Here is a 23,476-nt window from a genome sequence, read left to right on the forward strand (position 1 = left end):
CATCACGGGGAGACATTCATCCAGAGTGGATGTCTTTCTAAAAGACATGCTCTAGTTCAACCACATTGTGACAGGGTGTGCCTACCTCGCGCTAGAGACAAGGGAGTTCAACCTACATTATGGGCGGAAGAAGTCCCGCCCTCTAACCATGCTGGGCATGCTCCAACTACTGCCTCAGTATAAAAGGGAGCAGCTCAGCTCATTTGGGGCTGACTGCTGAGGAGGAAGGATATTTGGTGTGGCTCCAAGCAGGGAGCTGCTACAGCCCCCCGCTGCAGGAACTGGAGACCCAAACAGAGACCAGCTGCCTGCCCACGGCGGACCACCTGGCGCTAGACATGCCGGGAGCTACTGATGCTGGGGAACCCAGAGGCCCTGGTGAGCCCTGGGCTGCAGCAGCAGGAGGCACGGTAGGAAGTAGCCCAGGGAGACAGAGTGAGTGGTATCTCCTGCCTGAGATTGGTCAGCACGTTGCAGTAGGATCCCTGCTGACCAGGCCCGTGTCCCCCTACCTCCTCACCACTCCCCTGGGGTGACCACAAACTTGTACCTGAGCATCAGACTGCAGAGGTGTGCCAACCCCTGCCATAGCTATAGACAGCTTACGCAGACTCTGTCCTGACTCCAGGGCAGTGATTTGGACTCTGGCTGTTGGGCCATACTGCTACACCCCCCTGGGCAATGGGGCCCCCAAAGAGGGATGGGGTTGTCTACCCCCCAACACACATGCTGCCCGATTGGCTACGTCAGCTGATTGGGTTGGAAGAGTCAGCAGACCAGTAGCAGTTCAGCAGCTGCTCAAAACATTCAGCAAGGGCTGCAATACGTCCTGTATGTACTTGTTCCCATTCTCCTGCAGCCCTGCTTCTGCCTTGTCTGGCTCCAGGGGAGCTGGTCCTGACCCTCGGTTCTTATGTCTGACCTCGCACTTTAGCTCTGGCTCCAACTCCTTTGGCTTTGGACCTGGCCTCTCAGCTCTGACCCTGGGCTCTGATTCCTGACTGCCGACTCCTGGTCTAACCACTAGGCATGACCACCCGCACCCTAGTTACTGACACTGGGCTGTGTTCTGCAGGAGGTCAGACTAAATGATCATAAGCGTCCTTCCTGAGCTTAAAATCTAGGAAACAGACACAGACAAGACTGACGTGATGTTTTCTGATTGCAGTATGTCACTTGGATTGTATAAGTATTTTCCCTATTTATACAGGGTGCCAGGTAAAACAGACTAACAATTCCTGAAACCCAGGGACACCAACAGTTACACTGATGTAAGGGAGTGGAGAGGCTGGTGCTGACTATTTAATATAACAAACTTGCCCAGACACAGACACGCTCGTGTTGTAATTCGGCATCAAGAGAGTGCGAACTTGACAGGTGCTTGGGTACCATGGGTGATAGCCATGCCGGGAGAGAGATTGTCTTCAATGGGTACAGCTTGTGCCAATGTAAAACTGCACTAAATAAAGCTTTTAAGAAGTTGATCGACATTTCTGGTTCTGTAATCAGGCCACTTGCCATCTCAGTGACACTGTCTTTTGTGTGCACGTGTGAAGCTGCGCAAACAGGCAGAAGCCTCTCTTCCAACATTCAAACCTGTGTCACTGGCCATCTTCCTGAAGCATCAGAGTCGCTCCCTTTGGAGAACAATGTCTTTTAAGCACTGTTTGGTGGGCACCTGTTTCACTAATGGCGGGATATTTGCCAATGTTTTTCCACAGTGGGTGCATGGGATATTATTAACCGCTAACTGAGTTCTGTACAGTTTTTGCGTGTGTGGTGAGCAGTCTGTGCTCTCTAGAGGAGAGACTATAAGGCTAGAGTAGGACCCCTGCCTGGCTAGAGATTCCCAGATAATACATCGCTTTCTGTAGCGATAAGCAGCACTGGAGTGAGTGTTTCTTCCTGTCGTCTTCCTATCAAATGCTTCGGGTAGCTGCGTGTAGCTAAACACTCAGTCTTTGAAGTCGTGGCGCTAATGGGCACTCTTCAGGGGCTTAGGGTGGCGTTGTTGCCTTCCTACTAATGGGATCAAATGACCTTTGCTGTATTTTTTTTCCATGCCTGTCTGATGCCATTTGCAAGAATCAAATAGGATCAGCTCCTGAATGAAAACTTCCCAGAGGCATGAACTCCACACCCTTTCCCTTCATCCTCTCAAATCCCTACCCTTCGAGGGAAATACATGGCTGAGTCCAAGCTGGAAATGAGTTTTCGAACGTCCCCTGAGGGTTTTCAAGGGCCCTAATGTCCAAGTGCAACCCCTCAGGCAGGGCAAAGAAACTCCTACATCTGAAACCTTGCTGTTTTCTCTGGCTAAGTTACTATGTTAATTTATGTCCTTCTCAGCCTGATGGTATCCCTCCATAGACCCAAAATGAAGTCTCCTTTGGCTACGTACATGGTGGAACATGATGATGATGTGCTTCAGCTAGTAATGTACGTAGTGTCTGGGGTGCTGCAGATCAGATGAGTGCAATGGTGCAGTGTGTTGCAAGCCAGAGCCTATCATTTCCCCCTCCCCTATTGTAGAAATGGGTTTAAAAACCATTTGCAACACTCTTCGCATTTAGAAACTGGTTCTAGCATCTAACACGCAGAACAGAATTTGTTAATATGAACTTGGCAGTAGCTAGTCTCCTAGTTCTTGTTTCCGAATAGGTATCTCCTCATCCCAAACCCTTCTCTGGATGTTAACGCTCTCTGGTTTGCTGGGATTCAGTGTCAAAGCCTGAGTGACAAAGCGTGTATGTTAATCCATTACCCCTCTGTGTTGTGATGCTGTCACATCTCACAAGTTTGGCTGTGGCACAGGTTGGATGGGAGCGTTTGGCAGAAAATGGTCCTGGTGATTCAGTAGGTGGCACTCAGGGCCCCTTGACCAGTACTGGACAGATATCCCAGCATGATGTAACGGGGCATGGTCCCACTGGAGCTGCCCCTGTTGCCCTGGCCCGTTGTGGCTATTTAAGATTCCATGGCACTTCTTGCGAGTCCCAACTTTCCTCTCCCATGACCTCTCTAGAAGGGTGAGTGAAAAACCTGCCCTAGCTAATTGTGCCTTTGTTCCCCCTCTTTCTCCCACCCTGTGTGTCTCTTCTTGATTTAGATTTTTGAGCTTGTCAGGGCAGAGACTGCCTCTTACCAGACGTTTGTACAGCGCCCAGCACAACAAGGCCCTGGTATGGGTTGTATTCTCTAGCAAGAACTTCTGCAAAAAGGTCAGAATTGTTTTCCTCGCAACATACATGGAAAAGTTGGCCACGCTGTAATTTGTCACATGCACACGGGGGGGGGGGGGGGAGGAGGTGCAGCAAGGAGCATTCAAACATCACAAGACAAACACATAATTTAATCTTTTTTTTTTTTTTTTTTTTTTTTTTTTTAAATCATGATTTCTGGGGAGGAGGGGCTGACTCCTCTTTTTTGAGCTCCTGGTGGTGACCGAGGACCAGAACTGAATTTGGCTCCCTAGCTGTGAAAGTCTAGAAGTCCCTGGGCTTCCTGGGGTCATCCGTGCACGTAACAAAGTGTGAGCTGACCAGGTGAAGAGCAGCGTGTGCTATGCATGTAAGCTCGTTAAAGGGGCTTATTCACCAGATGGATAAACCGTTCATGGCAGCTCTTTTTTTTTCTTATACTCCATTAGCCTCATTTGTGTCCCATATCTACCTCCCCATCTGTCCCGCTTCCTAGTCTGGGTGACTATCATGTTCCTCACTATTTCACTTCACTGTCATGACCCCTGACCTCCTAAAACAAACAAATCCCAAGAGTATAGGGATGAGAGAGAGAGACCCCTCTCTCCCTAAACAATGTATTAGTTATTGCTTATACACTGCAAAGCGCACATGCTTATCTGCAACACTGAACCTACACTATCATTGAGAGGATGACTGGACATTTGTAACTGATGTACAACAAACAATACTTTCATCTAAGGACCTCTAAGCGCGTTTCAAACCTTATTTGGTATCAGAGTGGTCCCCAGAGACCTGTTGTGCAAATGGCTGTACAAATCCAGTGAGACAATTCCTGTCCTGAAGAGTTTGCAATCTAAATCGATGAGAGTCAAAGAATGGAAGTATTATCCCCATCTTACTGCTATGGAACAGAAGCACGGCGAGATTGGTGTAAAATCAGGTACGGAGCTCATCATACATTTCACCATTGACTTCTACCCAAACAGGAGCTGGCCTACGTGACTTGCCCAGTGGCGCACAGGAAGTCTGTGGCAGGGCTGGAAATTTGAACCTAGGTTTCCTGAGGTCCAGTCCAGTACCTCAACCACAATATCATCCTTGTTCTCATGCCTTACAGTTGTGTTCATGAGATTCAGTAGCAGACACCTGAAATCTTACTGCTCTGCCTTTGGGATTACCAACCTATGGCAGGAATTGCCATGAGTCCTTACAGAAAAAGGGCATTTTCTTGCCACGGTGCAAGAAAACATTCTGTTACTCCACTTCTAAGTAAGTATTGCAGCCATTGTCCACTTATTGGTCAATGAGCCGAGGAGGAGAGAGGCTAAGTGACTTTCCTACTGTGACACCTGTGATTCACTGGGGAAAGCCCAGACTGGAATTTAGGAGTCTTGGCTCCCATGTTGATGCTCTGGCTCACTAGGGATACTGCCTCTTCAGTTAAATGACTGTAGTTTTCAGTGATGTCAACAGCCAAAATAACCCTCCACTTCTCACCATGGCTGGTCCCGTGGGCTGCATAGTGATGGGCAAAACATCTGATCGTTTACTGTTCTGTTCAGATGCTACTGGAATAGTTCATAGGTTTGGATACGCTATCCAAACCTGTCTGACATAGAAGTCAGGCTAGGACTCTGTCTCCTAAGGGAAATGGTGAAAACCCTATTGCTTTGGGACCTTTAATATTAGTAACTATAGAATAGGAAAGAACTCTGCATTGACAGGGAGATATGGATTAGGTGATCGAATAGTTTTTTTTCCATCTCACCTGTACAGAACTGCAGAGCCTCTATCGTGGACTCCGTATTTCATTGCTTTCACCTTGCCGGTGAAATCAGGAAGCGATGAGAGATGCCTGAAAATAATTATTTAAAAATGAACTACATTTCTTAGACCCTCAGAAAGGTTTGGCAAAGGCTTAACTCGTTCATCGGATTGTGTTCTCCCGTCGTTCTGCAAAACCTGGAAGCTCGGACTTTTGAAGTCCATTTTTGGTGGGGGAAAATGTTAGCATTTGCACTGCAAGGACAGGTCGGGTATACAAAATAGCACAACCCTGGTGTGTGTGTGTGTGTGTGTGTGTGTGTGTGTGTGTGTGTGTGTGTGTGTGTGTGTGTGTGTGTGTGGGAGGGGTGGAATCTACTTGAACTCCTCTGTAGCTTCTGTCAAATTAAAGCCAATCCCCTCCCCCTAGTGTCATTATCTTAAATGTTTCCTGTCAGTACATTTTGTTCCTCATGTCTCTTGGTACATACTGAAGTGGGAGATTTTTATAATGATTCAGTGTTCTACTGAAGCAGCAACCTGGGAATGTAAGTCATGCAGCCCAGAATATTTTGTACACCTATCTGAATTGCAGCACCATAATTAAGACTTGCTTCAAATCAGTGATAGAGGGTTGTTCTCCCCCCCCTCCTCCCGCCGCCCCCAACAGTGGAGAAAGAATGGTGGGGAAGGAAGGGAGGTGGAGTTAAATATCAAGTCACAACCAGCTTATCTGAGCAAAGGGTACCAAGCAATGAGGGCCGATGCACTCACTGTAGAACGTTAGATGTTCTGGTATCACCAAGGGAACTTTGTGTGATTAAAAATGATTGCAGGCATTAAATCTGTTTGGAATTACTCCACACACGTCCTCTCCTATTTCATGCTGCTCTCACTGCCTACTTTGCTGAGTGGAAGAAGTCTTTCATTCTGATTAAAGAATGCTTTGTAAATATTTAGGAATGAATGGTCTGGATCACGGAGTGATTTTTCCCCCCCCCCACTCCTCCTGATGGAGTCTAGTTTGAGGCCAAGACCACAAGGTACTAGCTTAATCCTTAGAATAACTCAGTTGGGTCACACAATGGGATGATTTTGACTCAAGATGATGTATTGGGGTTATCACTTCTACTGCAGAGTCAGTGGAGGGTGTCTTCTAAGAATCTTGCTCCGCTGAAACTGAGAGCACTTGCTTCCTGAATCCCAACTAATGCCACACGCTGAGTCGGGTATTTGGAAGTTGGACTAAAGCTGCAGAATCTTTTCTGCCTCATCGGGGCTCTAGTCCTATGGATTTTCAGAGGGGGCTTTGCTCTTGAACAGATCAAGGAGCATGACCGATACTATGGATACTCGGTTCGAGGCAGTACATATTCAGGATTCCCCTTTCTGTACCACGAGGAGTATTTGCATGTGTAAAGGATCTCTGTTTCTCAAGAGTTCACCTGTTCTCACAGCTTTCTTTCCCACCTGGTGCCAGAATCCTGTGTGTTGGGACACCTTAAACGTCACCACTGGGATCGTTCAAACTCCTTAGCTGATGTTTGAATGGGGTTCTCTAAATGGGGGCATTTCACCCAACTAATCAATAGTAGACAGCTCAAAGCTTTACTGTTTTATTATTTGTTACAGTAATCCTGTAGGTCCTGAAACAGATCAAGGCCCCTGGCACTGGATGCTGTACAGATATATAGAAGACAAAATTCCTGTCTCAATACATTTGTAACCTTCGTTTCAGGTGGGTTGACAGGTGGGTATGACAAACAAAGGGGAGAGAGGGTGATGCAGCAGCAATATGAACGTGTTACTGGATAGATGAGTTATGTGCCCCAATTCTTTCTTCCCAGACCCCCTCCTCTTCCTCCTTCTTTATCACCTATTTTACCATCCTTCCTATTCTCTATAATCTCAACCTTGGCATCTCCTCTGAGTCCTCTGTCCTCCCTCCTTGACCATGCTATCATTAAATCCTTCCCATTCCTCCTCCTACCACAGCTCCAAAATCCCTCTTCTTGATTGCGATCTTTCACCTGGGCTTCTGCAACCTTGTGGCCTCTAGGTTCTCTGCCTCATTTCTTCCCCCCCCCCCCCCCCCACTTCCCTCCTTCAGTTTATTCCAGAGTTGGAACGGGAGGAGGAAGGTGGTGGTCTTCCAAGCTCCACCCACAAACCAGGCTCCACCTGCTGTGATGCCAAACTGTGGCCCCATTCACAGCGGCCTGTGACTGTTCAAATTACAATCACATGAGATTTGCTAGATTCCTCAGTGGTTACAGGTATGCCTGGGGTTAGGGTTAGATTAAGGAATAGGCACATGACTAGGACTGCACCTCCTAGACTCATGTGGTGATGTCACAACTTGCATTTCATTTTAAAAAGTTACTAAGCCTCACTGGTGCAAAGACCATCTTGAACATGTGAATTTCCTTCCTCTCACATGTTCTCATCAGATTGCAAGTTTTCAGGGGCAGTGCTTATCTCTGACTGACTGTTTGTGCTTAGCAGGATGAGGCCTGATTTTGGTTGTGGTCTCTGTGTGCAGCTTTTGGACACAGTGCACCAGTTCAGGCCTAATCAGCGCTGAGTGGAGCAGAAGAATTATTTCTCATCTCTTGCTTACGGCACTCCTGCTAATACATCCCAGAATCATGTTTGCTCCTTTTACAACAGTGTGACACTGACTCATATTTAGCTTGTGATCCACTATGACCCCCCACATCCCTTTCTGCAGTTTTCCTTCCTAGGTAGTCACTTCCCATTTTGTCTGTATGCAACTTATTGTTCCTTCCTAAATTGAGTAGTTTGCATTTGCCCTTATTGAATCTCATCCATCTAAGACCAGGGCCCTATTTTGAAAAGCTTTGTACAAATACATAGTGAGAGACCGTCTTTGCCCTGATGACCTTACACTCTAAATAGACAAGACAGACAACTAGTGTGAGAGTAGACGTGTTTCCCAGGGATCTTACCTACCAACTCATTGAGTTTGCTAAAGCCTGCCTTCTTCAAATCCATTATCTTTATTGTACTGTTTTCCCTCCTACCAGTCTCTGGAATCATGATTTCTACCATTTTTTAGAATCACTTTCACCCAGGCTGACTTCCATGTTTAAATTTTTCAACTGGTTCCTGACTATTTGTCAAAATCAAATCTAAAGCAGCCTCTCCCTTCATAGCTTCCTCCACCTGCTGAAATAAAAAATGATCTCCAAAATATTCCAAGAACTTGTTGGATAGTCTGTGCCCTGACGTGGTGTTTTCCCAACAGATGTCTGGGTAGTTGAAGTCCCTCATCACCACCAAGTCCTGTGCTTTGGATGATTTTGTTGGTTTGTTTATAAAAAGCCTCATCCACCTCTTCTTCCTGGTTAGATGATCTGTAGTAGACCCCTACCATGAAATCATCCTTGATTTTTTTTTTACCCCTTTTATCCTGCCCAGAGACTTTCACCGAGTCTGTCTCCTATTTCTATCTCAACCTCAGTCCAAGTCTATATATTTTTGATATACAAGACAACGCCTCCCTCTTTTCCCCTGCCTGTCCTTCCTGAGCAAGCTCTATCCTTCTATACCAATATTCCAGTCGTGTGTATTATCCGATCCACACTGTGTGATGCCAAGTATGTCAGAGCTGTGATTATTAACTAGTATTTCCAGTTCTTCCTGCTTATTTCCCATACTTCTCATATTAATATACAGACATCTAAGATACAGATGTCTTCTCTTCGTTCCAAGCAAATTAGAAAGCAGAAAGAGTCCTTGTCTTCCACTGGTGCATGCTTTCTGAGAGAATGTCAATTCAATGTATTTGTTTTGCATTTGATTAAAATACAAAAGCAAACAGTGGGTATTAGTGGATCCATTAGTTTATTATGAGGATACATTTTTAGAATTCCCCAATTGATTTTCTGAGTGAGCCAATAAAGTGAGCAAACCTTGCATTATTTACAACGGCGTTTAAATGTAATGTCTAAATCAACAGAGCTTGTTTGCTTTTTAAAAATTCAAACACAGGCAACACTAAGCTAATTTCTGGGAGACTGGGATTCTTACACAGCATGAGGATTTCCACCCAGGTCTCTCAAAAGGATGTAACGGCTTGAGCGAAGACTTTAAGGATTTAGCATAATCCTTCCTTTGGAAAACCTTTCTCTCGCCATATCTGCAAGTTTTTATTAATACAGAAAAGGTGGGGGGAAAAAACTGGGCAAGAGTTTAAAAACCAGATAACAGACCAAAAAGGCATGGAGTCGTGTATTTAAAAAAACAAAACAAAACCCAATCAGCTGAGTCATCAACTCTATGTAGTTAATTATACATGCGTACAGTTCCCTAATTAAAGTAATTATTTACCTGGGAAAGGGGGGAGTCATGGCTTTTTAGTCATTCTTCGATTTGCAGAGCTATTGTTGCTGCTGTTTTTCACTATTTTGTGGCATTCAAAGAGAAGGCGGATAAACTGATCTACTCATTAAAGGTGAAATCCCTGGGGGCTGCAGAAAACCCATGACTACGGTTCTGCTGCACTGGGAGTGAGGATGCAATGCTGCCTTAGCTTGCTCAACAGGCCTTTTTAACCTGGGCTTTTACGCCCCTAAATTTGGTACAGCACTTGAGCAGTGTGAAGACTGGCAGTTTCTAAAAAGCCAGAGAGGAAGGAGCCACGGGTTGGATTTCTTCTGCAAGATCTAGGACAAGCTCGCCAGCTGAACCCAGGGCAGCAGAGTGGAGGAGGGACGAAGTATTGTTGGGCAGGAGTGTGACCAGTGGTTTGCAAGTCACACTGATCTCCTGGTAAGAAAGGACACAAAGTGGCTGTGGGCCTGCCTGTGCAGATCGGGAATGAAAGCTCTGTTCCTCATCGGGTTGAGGGCACAGCCAGTTTACCCAAGACATGGGCTTTTCTCCAGACTGAAATTCTAACATAGCTTCGGGTTCAGAAAAAACCTCAAACTCACGAGTGCCTGAAGAATTATATTGTGCCCTCAAATACATGTCAAGCCTGATAGACTCCCTTGAGTTCAGCTAAATTACTTTGATTCAGATTAGTGTAATGAAGAATAGAATTTGGCACTGGGAATATATTTTCCCTTTTTGGTATCGGTGCAGAGCAAACAAAATTCTAAATGCACAAAGGAAAGATATGTACCCCACTCCCCTTGTTTCAATTGAATGTCTCTCTGAAACTGCCCAGTGTGCCCTTGAAAATCTTCCCTTCAAATCATCATGTTCCAAATGTGTCAAAAGTGTAGTCTAACTTCCCCCAAAAATGTAGGGGGAAATTATTGGTTGATAAAGGTAACGGGGTTGACATAATATTTAGTACCGCACAACACTGATTTAAAAAACTAGCACTATACAAACATCAGTGAGCCATTGTTTGATCCATTTAATATGGACTACACTGATTATCTCAAAGTTATTGTTAATGAGGAATTGTTATTGACGGGATTTCTAGTTGGGTCTTGGAGGGGATCTGTTGTTCATGATCTTTATCAATGATGTAGAAAAAAATACCGAATTGTAGCTACTGGTAGAGTTTGGATAACACAAAAATTGAGTGAATGACAGACTGGTCTGTTATACAGTTATCTGGATTGCTTGGTAATCTGGGCTCACTCGAATAGCGTGTGTTTCAAAACAGCCAAAGCAAGGTCACAAATCTAAGAACAAAGAATGCACAGGTCACACTTACAGGAAGGAAGACTGTGTCCTGGGAAGAAGTGATTCTGGAAAGGGCTTAAGGATCCTGGTGAATAATCAACTGAACGTGATCTCCCAGTGCAATGCACTGGCAAAGAGAGCTAATGTGATCCCTGGGTATTTAAACAGAGAAAATACCAAGTAGCTGTAAGGAGATGGCATTACCTCCATTTGGCATTAGGGAGACCAATAGTAGAATATTGTATCTGCTTCTGGTGTCCGTTTCAACATCCTTTTTGACAAATTAGTAAGGGTTCAAAGAGGAGGTACAGGAATGATTTGAGTTCTGGATAATTTGCCTTACAGAGAAAGACTTAAGAAGCGCAACCTTTTTAGTTTATCAAAGAGAAGGTTAAGAGGTAACATGATCATAGTCAGATGAGGATAAGATTTCTGATAGGCGAGGGCTCCTTAATCTAGCTGATATGCATAGACTTCAAAGTCAAAAGGGACCATCATGATCTAATCTGATCTTCTGCACAAGGCAGGCCACAGAACCAGACCCACCTACTCCTGTAATCGACCCCTAACCTCTGGCTGAGTTACCTAAGTCCTCAAATCCTTAAAGACTTAAAAGTTACAGAGAATCCACCGAGAGTCCTGTAGCACTTCAAAGACTAACAAATTTAATTTTTTTAGGCATAAGCTTTCGTGGGCCGTAACCCACTTCTTCAGATGCAAGAAATAGGAATCAAAAGGCAGGTCTATATATACATCCAAGTTTAAGGAACAACAATGGGGAAGTAGTTGAGGCCTATTCACAACCATTGATTAGGAGGTGAGAATTACTTCTTGTAATGAGAGAGCCATTCCAAGTCCCTGTTTAAACCCAGTTTGATTGTGTCAAGTTTGCAGATCAGTTCAAGCTCAGCAGTTTCTCTTTGGAGTCTGTTTTTGAAGTTGTGTTTTTGTTGAATTATGGCAACTTTCAAGTCATTTACAGAGTGTCCTGGGAGGTTGAAGTGCTCTCCGACTGGTTTATGGATGTTACCATTTTTTATGTCTGATTTGTGTCCATTTATTCTTTTGCATAGTGACAGTCCGGTTGGCCAATGCACATGGCAGAGGGGCATTGCTGGCACATGATGGCATATATTACATGAGTAGATGTGCAGGTGAATGAGCTCCTGATGGTGTGGCTGATGTGGTTAAGACCTGTGATGGTGTCACTAGAGTCGATGTGTGGGCAGAGCTGGCAATAGGGTTTGTTGCAGGGGTATGTACCTGAGTTAGTGTTCTCCATTTGTACTATTTATACTAGTTTAAACCTGCAAGTGACCCATCTTCTATCCCGCAGAGCAAGGCAAAAACCGTGTAGGGTCTCTGCTGCTCTGACCGAGGGAAAATTCCTTCCTGACCTCAAATACGGTGATCAGTTAGTCCCTGAGCATGTGGGCAAGACCCATCATCCAGAAACCCTTGAAAGAATAGTCTGTAATACCTCTGAGCTCTCCCCAGCTAGTGTCCCATCACCAGCTGTTGGAGATACTTGCTGCTAGCCGTCGCAGGTCAGTTACATGCTGTTGGAGGCAGTCTCATCCTACCATCCCCTCTATAAACTTATCAAGCTCCATCTTGAAGCCAGGTAGGTTGGGGGTTTTTTTTGTTTGTTTGTTTTTTTTACCCCTATTACTTCCCTTGGAAGGCTGTTCCAGAATTTCACTCCTCTGATGGTTAGAAACCTTCATCTAATTTCAAGCCTAAACTTGTTGAAGGCCAGTTTATATCCATTTGTTCTTGTGTCTACATTGGCACTTAACTTAAATAACTCCTCTCCCTCCCTGGTATTTATCCTTCTGATGTATTTATAAAGAGCAATCATATATTCCCCACCCCGCTCCCAGCCTTCTTTAGCTTAAGCTAAACAAGCCAAGCTCTTTGAGTCTCCTCTCGAAGGTGGCATATCAAGATCCAATGGCTGGAAACGGAAGATAAATAAATTCAGCCTAGACATAAGGTGCACACGAAGTGAGAATAATTAACCATTGGAATGACTTGCCTAGGGATATGCTGAATTCTCCATCCTTTGCGGTCTTTATTTAAAGATGAAATGTCTTTCTAAATGATGCTTTGGCTCAGCCACAAACAAGGGGCTTGATGCAGGAATGACTGGTTATGGTCATGATTATGGTTATGGACTGGTTATGGTTATGGTCATGGTTATGATCGGGTGCTGCTTCAGCGGTGCCCTTCAGGGACAGTGCTTCAGAGTCCATCAGCTAATGGGCTGTGAAGAGCTACTCCCCGCCCATCAGTTGATCAATGTGGGGCTGCGCTGGCCGGAGATTGGGGCCAGCCCTGCCCATGCCCTGCCTCTCCTCTCCCCCCGCCCCCAGCTATACCTCTTCCCCCAAGTTCCCGCTCCTACCAGCATCCACCAGTGAAAGGAGGAGTCGGCGTCTACTCTAGTCTGTGTGATATGGGAAGTCAGACTAAATGAGCATAATGGTCCAGTCTGGCCTTAACCATCATGAAAACACCCCCCTGTGCAGAAGAGGTGGATGCATTATTTAAGTTCCCCTTAACCTGAAGTATTTACAATGAATTCCCTTCCTTCGAAATGCTGAGGCTGTGTCTGTGATCCGCACCGTGTGGTGCAGCAGTTCCACAGGCTGGTTCCCCACGCAGTCAATGAGATGACGCCCGCTGTGACGTTTTAGTGGGGGGCGAAGGAGGCACAGAAGGACGTTGAACTCTCTGCCTTGTGTTCGCTGCAGTCCCCGCCCTAGCCCGATGCCAGCTGCAATGCATTCTCTCTCTCATTTACGGCGGGGTTCATGCTTTATGCCAGCGGGTGAGGGGGGGGTTGTACTTATGCCAAGGAATTGTGCCGACGGGCATCAGAGAGGTTTAGGGTATGCATACTCTGCAAACAAAGCCCCCGCAGCAGCAAGTCTCGGCGCCCGGGTCAAATGACTCAGGCTCGCGGGCCTTGTGCTGAGGGGCTAAAAACAGCAATGTAGACGGTCAGGCTCAGGCTAGAGCCTGAGCTCCGAGCCCCTCCCCCCACCACTCGATCTCAGATCCTGAACTCCAGTCTGAGACTGACCGTTTACACTGCTTTTTTTTAACCCCATAGCGCAAGCCTGAGTCAGCTGATCCAGGCTCCAAGACTCACTGCGGCAGGTCTTTTTTTTTCCCCCTGTGTAAACATACCGTGAGGCCCGCAGTACAGCTACTGAAAAGGTGCTTCCTGAGCCCCAGCAGCGCAAACTTCTCCCCTGCAATTGTAACTCTTCTATGTCAGTAAAAGTCAGGTATGAAGGGCAGGCACGTGTGTGAGTACGGTCCCTACCTCTCATGTACAACTGGAGTTCTTTTAAAACTATCTAGCTGCAGTGCTGGTGTGAAATCACTGTTCTCCGCTGTCAGAGTAGACAAGGACTTGGTTTGCCTACTAAGAAGAGGCTCTGATTTTTATGGTGCATGGTGGGGGTGGTCGTGGTGTTGTTGTTAACAGAAACACACTACTTCTGGCGGGTTGGGGGAGATCCCCAAGAGGCTTTTTTTCCATTTTAATTTTTTAAAATGGATTGAAAAGAGACTTTAGTTTCCTGGTATGTAGGGACCGAAGAGACAGTAGCTTGTATCACAGCCAGTCAGATCGCACAAGAAGCAAAGGCAAGAAATCACTTCTCAGCCCTCCCACTTGATTAAAAACAACAACAACACTTTCAAAGTTTTGACCCCAGAGACTATTACAAAAGTAAGTCAAAGTCCTGATTTAAACCAGCTTGTTTAAATATTTTTGCACTCCTTGTGGTTAATCTCCAGGCTCTTACTATGTGATTACTTTAGCACGAAAAAAGTGATACTTTTAGAAGCAAAAAGAAAAGCCTCATTCATTGATGAGGGAATATCATCACTGCAAACAGGACGCTAGTGTTCTTGCAAAATATTTGCAGGTTTCAAAATGTCCTATAGTAAATACACACAAGTAAGAGTTGTCACTAAGCAGGGGAAATGTTGCAGTGATGCACCAAACAGACTATTTGCAGGATGTAATTTTGTATAAATGGTATTTTTGTAATATTCTGAGTGGTGTGGCTATAAACAGATTGGATTTCTAGATAGCAATACAAAGAGGTACTGTTCTATGCCCTATCTTAAGGGAACAAAAATAAACGGCTTTTGTTATTTTAAATAAATATGGTGATGTGGTAGCAATTGGATTCTTGTGTTACTTCACCTTCCGTCTGAACAGCCAGCTGTCTAATCTGTGCAGTTCCATCTGTATGAAAATAAGGTTGATCAAAGCACAGGACTTGGTGGTGATGGTGAGCTTCAACTACCCAGACATCTGTTGGGAAAATAACACAGCAGGGCACCGATTATCCAACAAGTTCTTGGAATGTATTGGAGACAATTTTTTATTTCAGAAGGTGGAGGAAGCTATGAGGGGAGAGGCTGCTGTAGATTTGATTTTGACAAATAGTCAGGAACCAGTTGAGAATTTTAAAAGGGGAAGGCAGCTTGGAGGAAAGAAATCATGAAATGGTAGAGTTCATGAGTCTAAGGAATGGTAGGAGGAAAAACAGCACAATAAAGATAATGGATTTTAAGAAGCCAGACTTTAGCAAACTCCAGGAGTTGGTAGGTAAGATCCCATGGGAAGCAAATCTCATGGGAAAAACAGTTCAAGAGAGTTGGCAGTTTTTCAAAGAGACATTATTAGACATTATTAAAGGCACTAGAGCAAACTATCCCACAACGTAGGAAATGTAGAAAGTATGGCAAGAGACCATGCTGGCTTAACCAGGAGATCCTCAGTGATCTGAAACTAAAAAAGAGTCCTGCAAAAAAATGGAAACTAGGTCAAATTACAAAGGAGGAATATAAACAAACACCACAAGTATGTAGGGACAAAATTAGAACCACCAAGGCACAAAACCAGAGTAAACTAGCTAGAGGTATAAAGGGTAACAAGAAAACATTCTACAATACATTAGAAGCAAGAGGAAGACCAAGAACAGGGTAGGCCTGTTACTCCATGCGGGGAACAATAACAGCAATGTGGAAGTGGCATAAGCGCTAAATGACTTTTTTGTTTCAATTTTCACTAAAAAGGTTAGTAGCGATTGGATGTCTAATGTAGTGAATGCCAGTGAAAATGAGGTATGATCACAGGCTAAAACAGGGAAAGAACAAGTTAAAAATTGCTTACATAAATTAGATGTCTTCAAGTCACCAGAGCCTGATGAAATGCTTCCTACAATACTCAAGGAGCTGACTGAGGAGATATCTGAGCCATTAGCGATTATCTTTGAAAAGTTTTGGAAGACAGAGAGAGATTCCAGAAGACTGGAAAAGGACAAATATAGTTCCCATCTACAAAAAGAGAAATAAGAACAACCCGGGGAATCACAGACCCGTGAGCTTAACTCTGTACCCAGAAAGATAAAGGAGCAAATAATTAAGCAATCAATTTGCAAACATCTAGAAGATAAGGTAATAAGTAACAGTCAGCATGGATTTGTCAAGAACAAATCATGTCAAACCAACCTGCTAGCTTTCTTTGACAGGGTAACAAGCATTGTGGATGGGGGGAAGCAGTAGATGTGGTATATCTTGACTTTAGTAAGATTTTTGATACTGTCTTGCATGACCTTCTCATAAACAAACTAGGGAAATCCAACCCCCGTGGAGCTACGATAAAGTGGGGGCATAACTGGTTGGAAAAGCGTTCTCAGAGAGTAGTTATCAGTGGTTCACAGTCAAGCTGGAAGGGCATATGGAGTGGTGTCCAGTTCTCTTCAATATCTTCCTCAATGATTTAGATAGTGGCATAGAGAGGACACTTATAAAGTTTGCAGATGATACCAAGCTGGGTGAGGTTGCAAGTGCTTTGGAGGATAGGATTAAACTTCAAAATGCTCTGGAGAAACTGGAGAAATGGTCTGAAGTAAACAGGATGAAATTCAATAAAGGCAAATACAAAGAACTCCCCTTAGGAAGGAACTATCTGTTGCAGACATACAGAAATGGGAAATGACTGCCTAGGAAAGAGTACCGCAGAGAGCGATGGGGGGTCAAGTTTCCTCCACAGCCTCAATAGTTGGAGTTTGGTTTATACCCTCACAGATGAAAGGGAAGAAGAAACCTAGGAAGAATCCAGCAACAAATTCTCTTAGGAGCCTTCTGTAAAAACAGACGTGTGCAGCACACAATTTGGGAAGGTACTGAAAGCAAAGTTTATTAGTTCAAGGCCACAATTGGATCATAGAATTGTAGGACTGGAAGTGACCTCACAAGGTCATCTAGTCCAGTCCCCTGCACTTATGGCAGGACCAAGCATTATCTAGACCATCCATGACAACCCTGCTCTTCAACTCCAATGACGGAGATTCCACAAAATGTATTTCAGTGTTTAATTATCCTGGCAATTAGGAAGTTTTTCCTAATGTCCAATCTAAACCTCCCTTGCGGCAGTTTAAGCCCATTGTTTCTTGTCCTATCCTCAGAGGTTAATAAGAACAACTTTTATCCCTTCTCCTTGTAACAACCTTGTTTTTATGTACGTGAAAACTGTGATGTCCCCCCTCCGCAGTCTTCTCTTCTCCAGACTAAACAAACCCCATTTTTTTCAATCTTCCCTCATAGGTCATGTCTAGACCTTTAATTATTTTTGTTGCTCTTCTCTGGACTTTCTCCAATTTGTCCACATCTTTCCTGAAACACGGTGCCCAGAACTGGACACAATACTCCCGTTGAGGTCTAATCAATGCTGAGTAGAGCAGAAGAACTGCTTCTTGTGTCTTGCTTGCAATGCTCCTGCTAATACATCCCAGAATGATGTTTGCTTTTTTTGCAACAGTGTGACATGGAATCAGATTTAGCTTGTGACCCCCGGCTTCCTTTCTGCAGTACTCCTTCCTAGACAGTCACTTCCCATTTTGTATGTGTGTTCCTTCCTAAGGGTAGAACTTTGCATTTGCACTTATTGAACTTCATCCATCCAAGATCAGGGCCCTATTTTAAAAGGCTTTCTACAAACACATAGTGAGAGACCCCTGAAGACTTTATTGTCTAAATGGACAAGACTGACAAAATGGTGTGAGGGTAAAAAGTGACAGAGGTGGAGTAACTTATCACATAGCATATCAATGGCAAAGCCGGGAAATAGAACCCAGGTGTCCTGATTCCCAGTCCTAGCTACCTTTGCAGGTTTTTTTTCCCCTCCAAGACTAGTGATTTAATAAGTTTGTCAAATTTGTGTCACAACTTCACATTTAAACACCGGGTTTTGTATTTTATTACCAGAGACCAAGAGGAAATAAACTATTAATAGAAGAGATTTTGAGAAGTCAGGTGGGGAATGGAAAAAATCCATTAAAAAACATCTGGACTGATGGAGAAAGTGGCCCGTGTTGTGCAAATCCCTGTAAGGTATTTATTCTGTTTTGCTGAGCTCGGAATGAGTCCCAGAAAGTCCCTGTTCGTAGTCTAACGAGTTTGAAATGAATGCTGAACAGCTGCATAGAATAGCCGCCTACCTCTCACCTGAGTGTGAGGTGCCTGCTGTTATGTTGCATCCTTGGAAGGTACTTGTATTCAGAGAGAAATCAGCACGGAACACAGAGATGCAAACCCATGAACTACTCTAAGACCAGCCAGGACTGACTGAGCTCTCCCCTAACACTCAAACTCTATTGCTATGGCAACAAGCTAAGCTCTGTTGCTACGGCAATAAGGCAAGACACAAAATAGACAACACCTGCCTCATTTTAGATGCTGGCTCGGCTCTTTTCCGCGCAAACCTGCTGCTGTTTCACTGCTTGGTGACATTGTTTAGGGGCCTGAGAGGTCCTGAGTCGTGAAGCTGAGGTGAGAGGGAGATGATCTGGCTTGGAATGATGGGAATCCCACGTCCTGCCAGGAGTCCCCCCTCTGCTGTTTCTGTTCCATCCTTCCTGGAGGGTAGGGCTGTAGGGCAGCCCTGTGTGACTGGGCAGGGGAGTACAGGGGCATTGGCATCCATTGTGTAGCTTCCCTGGATGGCGAGTCTGGGCAGGGAGGTGGAAGTAGGCTCTGGTTTTTTTTCCCCCTTTGTTGTTTCCTGAAATTTCTTGAGACCTGGGTCCAGTAGCTCTTCCCCTTAGGCTGGGGGGGAAGGAGTCTTTAGATCCCCCAGAGCCTCAATAGGTGCCCCTCCCACCGAACTGTGGTGAGTCACCAACCAGGCAGGCAGCAACCATCCAGCTGCACGGAGTTACCCTTCCACCAGGCCTGAACAGTGCCCCAGCCCTCAGGCACACAGCAGCAGCTGCGACCTGAGCTGAGCCTGGGTCAGACGACCCTGAGGCTCGGGTATTTCCCCAACACCCCCCCCCTCTCCGAGCTGTAGCTCAGTCCGTGCAGCAGCCGTACCCGAGTGAGAACCCTACTGTCCTACTGAGTCCCGTACCTGGGCGAGAACCCTACTGCTGCCTCGCCGTGCATCAGACTCTCGAGACTCCCAGCCTACTCTCAGTCCGGTTCCTTTTTCTGCCCCAGCCTGGCCCGGCCCCTGTTCCAGTCTTGCTGTGGCCCTGTTACTGGCCCGCTCCAGCCTTGCCTCTGCTTCCTGACCCACCCTGGACCCTCAAACTCCCCAGCTTTGACCTTTGGCCTGTATCTGGACCCCGACAATGGCACTGAATTGGCTTGTCCCTGTACTCTGGCAAACCAGCTTCGGCCCTTGGCTTGCATCTGGACTCAGGCTACGGTACTGATTCTGGCTTGTCTATGGACTCTGGGTCTCAGTGTTGACCCTGGCCTGTCCCCAGATCTCCAGTCCAGCACCACTCTTGGCCCAGTCCCAACCCTACATCTGACTTCGACCTCTGCTCCAGCCACTAGGCCTGACTACCAAGAGTCAGCGCCTGGCAACCTCTCCCATCATTCAACAGGCAGAGTGTTGGTTCCAACCCCTTTAACTCTCCTGTCAGCAGAGATGAGAGAAGACGTAAGTGGCATGTTGTAATGGGCAACAGCACATTATACGTCCCGGAGCAAGGGGGTGGGGGTGGGACAGATGAGGGAGGAAATTCTGACTCAACCTTAGAAAACATTTTGCTTTGGATCAGTCTCTGGAAGAAATTTTGGGTCTGACCCCGATTTTGCTCATCCTATGGAAAAAGCCTCCCAACTGGCAGATCTCCGATGCTGACCTTATTCCTGTCAGTTTTCATAAGTCTCTTCCCAGTCCAGCTGTTCACACACAGCACTCTACACTGCCACAAATTAGTTCCCAGTGAAGACTGGCTTCCCTCCCACCCAAGTTCTAGCTTATAAATGCTCCTGCAGGGGTGAATTTTCAGCTCTCAGCCACCACTTGGGCATGAGCACCTGCCTGCACTTTGCAAACACTAAAATTCTAGCATCTGTCAAGGCCCTTCATAGAGTGGCACAGCTGCATAAGCACAAGCATTAGCTGCTTTCATGCATTTGCACACAGGCATAGGCATTGCCAGACTGGTGCTCCATCTAGTTCACGGTCCTGTCTCACGGTGTAAAGATGCCTCAACAGTATCCCCTTGAACTGGACCGTTGGTTTCAGCAGCAATGTTTTTTCTATGCAAACGGGACCTATTGCCTAGCTGACTTCATTCATATAGTTTGCACCAGAATGCACTTTCTCTCAGACAAGCGACGTCTCTAGCTCCATTTAGATAAGACCTTTGGAGCAGGTATCCTCTTTTTGTTCTGTTTGAATGGCAGCGAGCACAAGGGGGGCCTGACCAGTTGATTGAGGTTCTTTGGTGCTGTGGTAAGACAAAGCAAGATAATGCTGAATCAGTAGACGGATAGTAGAATTCTCCAAGGAAACACCCATATTCCGTACTCCAGAACAGGCAGAGTAAACTTACATCAGGCATTGCTCTTAAACTTACATGTACAATCTCCCCTTCATAACTGATGTTCCATAATTGCATGCAGGCTATGAAAGGCAGAGGAATCATAAAGAAAAATAATTTCTGGAAAGATATTTTTTCCCCCCCGCTGCAAATTACAATGTGCTAAATTGTCCTTATAGAATGATGGTCTAGTTAGTAGAAACCTTAGATGCAGTTAGTTCTTCAAACTTATTGTGGCGACTTTGAATTCTGTGCAATTTGATGTTTCTCTTTCCGATCCAAAGACAAAAGCAATAAATTAAGCCATGTGGCAGGGTTAGATTGAGGGTTGGGTGTGTGTGGTCAAACTGCAGCACATTCCTATCACTGTAAGCCAGCATGAAGGGAGTTGTTGTGTGCTCAGGTCTGCGTCACGCTTGTTGGAGAGACGCTTGTAGTGCTATTCTAGGCTCAGTGGTTAGCAGAGCTTAACACCATGAAGCGTCCACTTTAAACACCTGCATTGATCCTCGGGGCTGAAATTACATTGATTTGGCTCTTTGGGTTAATGCTCTTCTTTCATGGACAGCTATTGAGACCAAGTGCTGCTTTATAGCCATATTTTGTATTCATCTATGTTCTCAACAGTTCTAGTGTTCCCACAATCAGTGCAAGCCATCCATTACGATCCCCTAGGCTGTCTGGCCTAGTTGGGGAGACAGTCCTTACGACTAAGCATGAAAGAGACTCCTAAGCTGGGAATGGCTGACGGGATGGATCACTTGATAATTACCTGTTCGGTTCATTCTCGCTGAAGCGCCTGGCACTGGCCACTGTCAGAAGACGGGATACTGGCCTAGATGGACCATTGGTCTGACCCACTCTGGCCCTTCTTATGTTCTTAAGGATGGCCTTGAAAGGGAGGTGTTATAAAGTGATTGAACAGGGCGTGTGACGAGAGCTGTAGAATGGCAGCTGCCTAAGGAGGGAATTCTGACAAGCCCTGATCCTGTGGAAATGTAAGCATGTGGCTAGCTTTTCTCATGTGAGAATCATTGCAAGCAATGGAACTGCTCACTGCAGTAAAAGACACACGTGCTAGAGCGGTGGCAGGACTGGGACTATATATACTAGTGTATAAGGCACTGGACTGGGAGCCAGGAGAGCTGGATTCTATTCCTAACTTGGCCCCTGACCTGCTGTGACCTTATTCAAGTCACTTGATCTCTCTACACCTCTTTCCCTTCCCTCCCTTTGTCTCTCACCTATTTAGATTGTAAACTCATGGGAGGGGGGCAGGGACTGTCTGTGCAGCACCTAGTACCTGCCTCTTTATTTTAGGCCAAATTCTCCTGGACTTCCTCATGTTGAATAGTGCCTAACTTCTCTGTTAGCCCTGGTGGTTTCAATAGGACTGCTCCCACCAGTGGCAGAACACGGCCCTCAAAACGCATCCTGGGTCATTTGAGCTTACCCAGAGCAAGAAGTCCTTTCACTGCCCCTTCCACAGAACCGAAAGCAGCAGCTGTCTGCCACTTTAAGATGTAACAGGCTCTCTGGAACCTACAGCACAGAGCGCAGAGCTCACTGTGGTATGAAGTCGGCCAAACAAGGATAGCTGGACTGCCAGAGGGGTTTGGGATGCATGAGGGGATGCTTAGTCACTCGTATCCCAACAAAGAGATTGGGTTTAGTTCCAGCTGGCTCTGAGGTTTCTTATTTCTTCTGCCTCTGCCAGACCCCAGATACTAGAATCCTAGATTTCAAGGCCAGCAGGGAACGTTAGATCATCTCGTCCGGCCTCCTGTGTAACAGGGGCCAGAGAATATCCCCATGTGGCTCCTGCATCCAGCCCGTAATTTTTGGTTAAGCTAAACCGTTGGAAATCTTGGTTTAAAGATGTCTCCACATCCCCGGGAAAGCTGTTCCAATGATTAATTGCCCTCACTGTTTTTTTTTTTAAAAAGCCTTATTTCTAGTCGTCTGAATCTGTCTAATGTCAGCGTCCAGCCACTGCTGCTTGTGGTGCCTTTGTCTGGCATGTTACAACTAGTGTCTTTGCAGAACAGCACAGTGGTATTTGGCCAGCCAAACACTGCCTCAATGCCCAGCAGTACTCATCTGTCTTGGCTGCTTCTTGCAGCAGCAGTGCTGAGCTAAGCACACATTAGTTCTGCTCCAAGCTGCTCTCTGGTTGGTCCAGAAGAACCAGGGAGCAGGCTAGGAATGTGTGGCGAGGGGTTAAAACACAGTCACCACAACCAGCAGAAACTTTAAGGTGATGGGGAAGGGCTGGGGCTGGCTTAACCCTTTTCAGGAGAGGGCTAAGGAGTCAAAGGAAAGTGGCTGCTATTTGAATTGGGATGGAATTCAGATTGTGTCTTGCTGGCTCTTTTGATACTTTTCTTAAAGCCCCAGCTCCTGGAATCAAGTGATTCTATGAGACTCATTTCTTTTTTCAATTTCTTTTTTTAAAGCAAATATTTACTCATGGTTGCTGAACAGTCTGAAAATGTGAGGCCTACAGGCTCAGAAACCACCAGATAAATAAAAGTTACCCTTTAAAAAAGTCCAACTGATGATTTCATGGACCGGAGTCATGCTTTTGGAACACTTGGGTCTGGCGGTGTTGGATTCAGAAGACTTGTCTGCATGTTAGGATCCTGAAATCCAAATGTTATCATCTAAAAGGGAAAACAAAAAATCTGCTTGTTGCCCCTCCAAGTTGACTGCTAATGATTGTCTTAACTTCTCTGCCTCAGTTTACACAGCAATAAAATGGATATCACTGAATGTCAGCTCAGGTGCATACTGTGTGGCTTATGTGGGTTCAAAAAAAAAAAGAGTTAGATAAGTTCATGGAGGATAGGTCCATCAGTGGCTATTAGCCAAGATAGTCAACGATGCAACCCCATGTTCTGGGTGTCCCTGAACCTCTGACTGTCAGAAGCTGGGACTCATACACTCTAAGCTCAGAAGGGACCAATATGA

General features: G+C 45.5%; 1 long non-coding RNA gene across 2 annotated transcripts; it reads left to right on the top strand.

Annotated features, from left to right (window-relative positions):
- The first annotated feature begins 219 nt into the window (after window positions 1-219).
- Window positions 220-18,026, top strand: LOC137157706 (uncharacterized). 2 transcript variants are annotated; one of them, XR_010921202.1, is made up of 3 exons: window positions 220-410; window positions 6,600-6,705; window positions 17,931-18,026. It is a non-coding gene; the product is annotated as an uncharacterized lncRNA (long non-coding RNA). The 2 variants fall into 2 exon arrangements; XR_010921203.1 differs by having other exon boundaries at window positions 6,600-6,717; window positions 17,931-18,024.
- Window positions 18,027-23,476: the final 5,450 nt, after the last annotated feature.

This window comes from Emydura macquarii, unplaced genomic scaffold (genome assembly GCF_026122565.2).
Source record: "Emydura macquarii macquarii isolate MOO-44397 ecotype Brisbane River unplaced genomic scaffold, CSIRO-AGI_Emac_v2 contig_1551, whole genome shotgun sequence".
NCBI classification, from domain to species: Eukaryota; Metazoa; Chordata; order Testudines; family Chelidae; genus Emydura; species Emydura macquarii.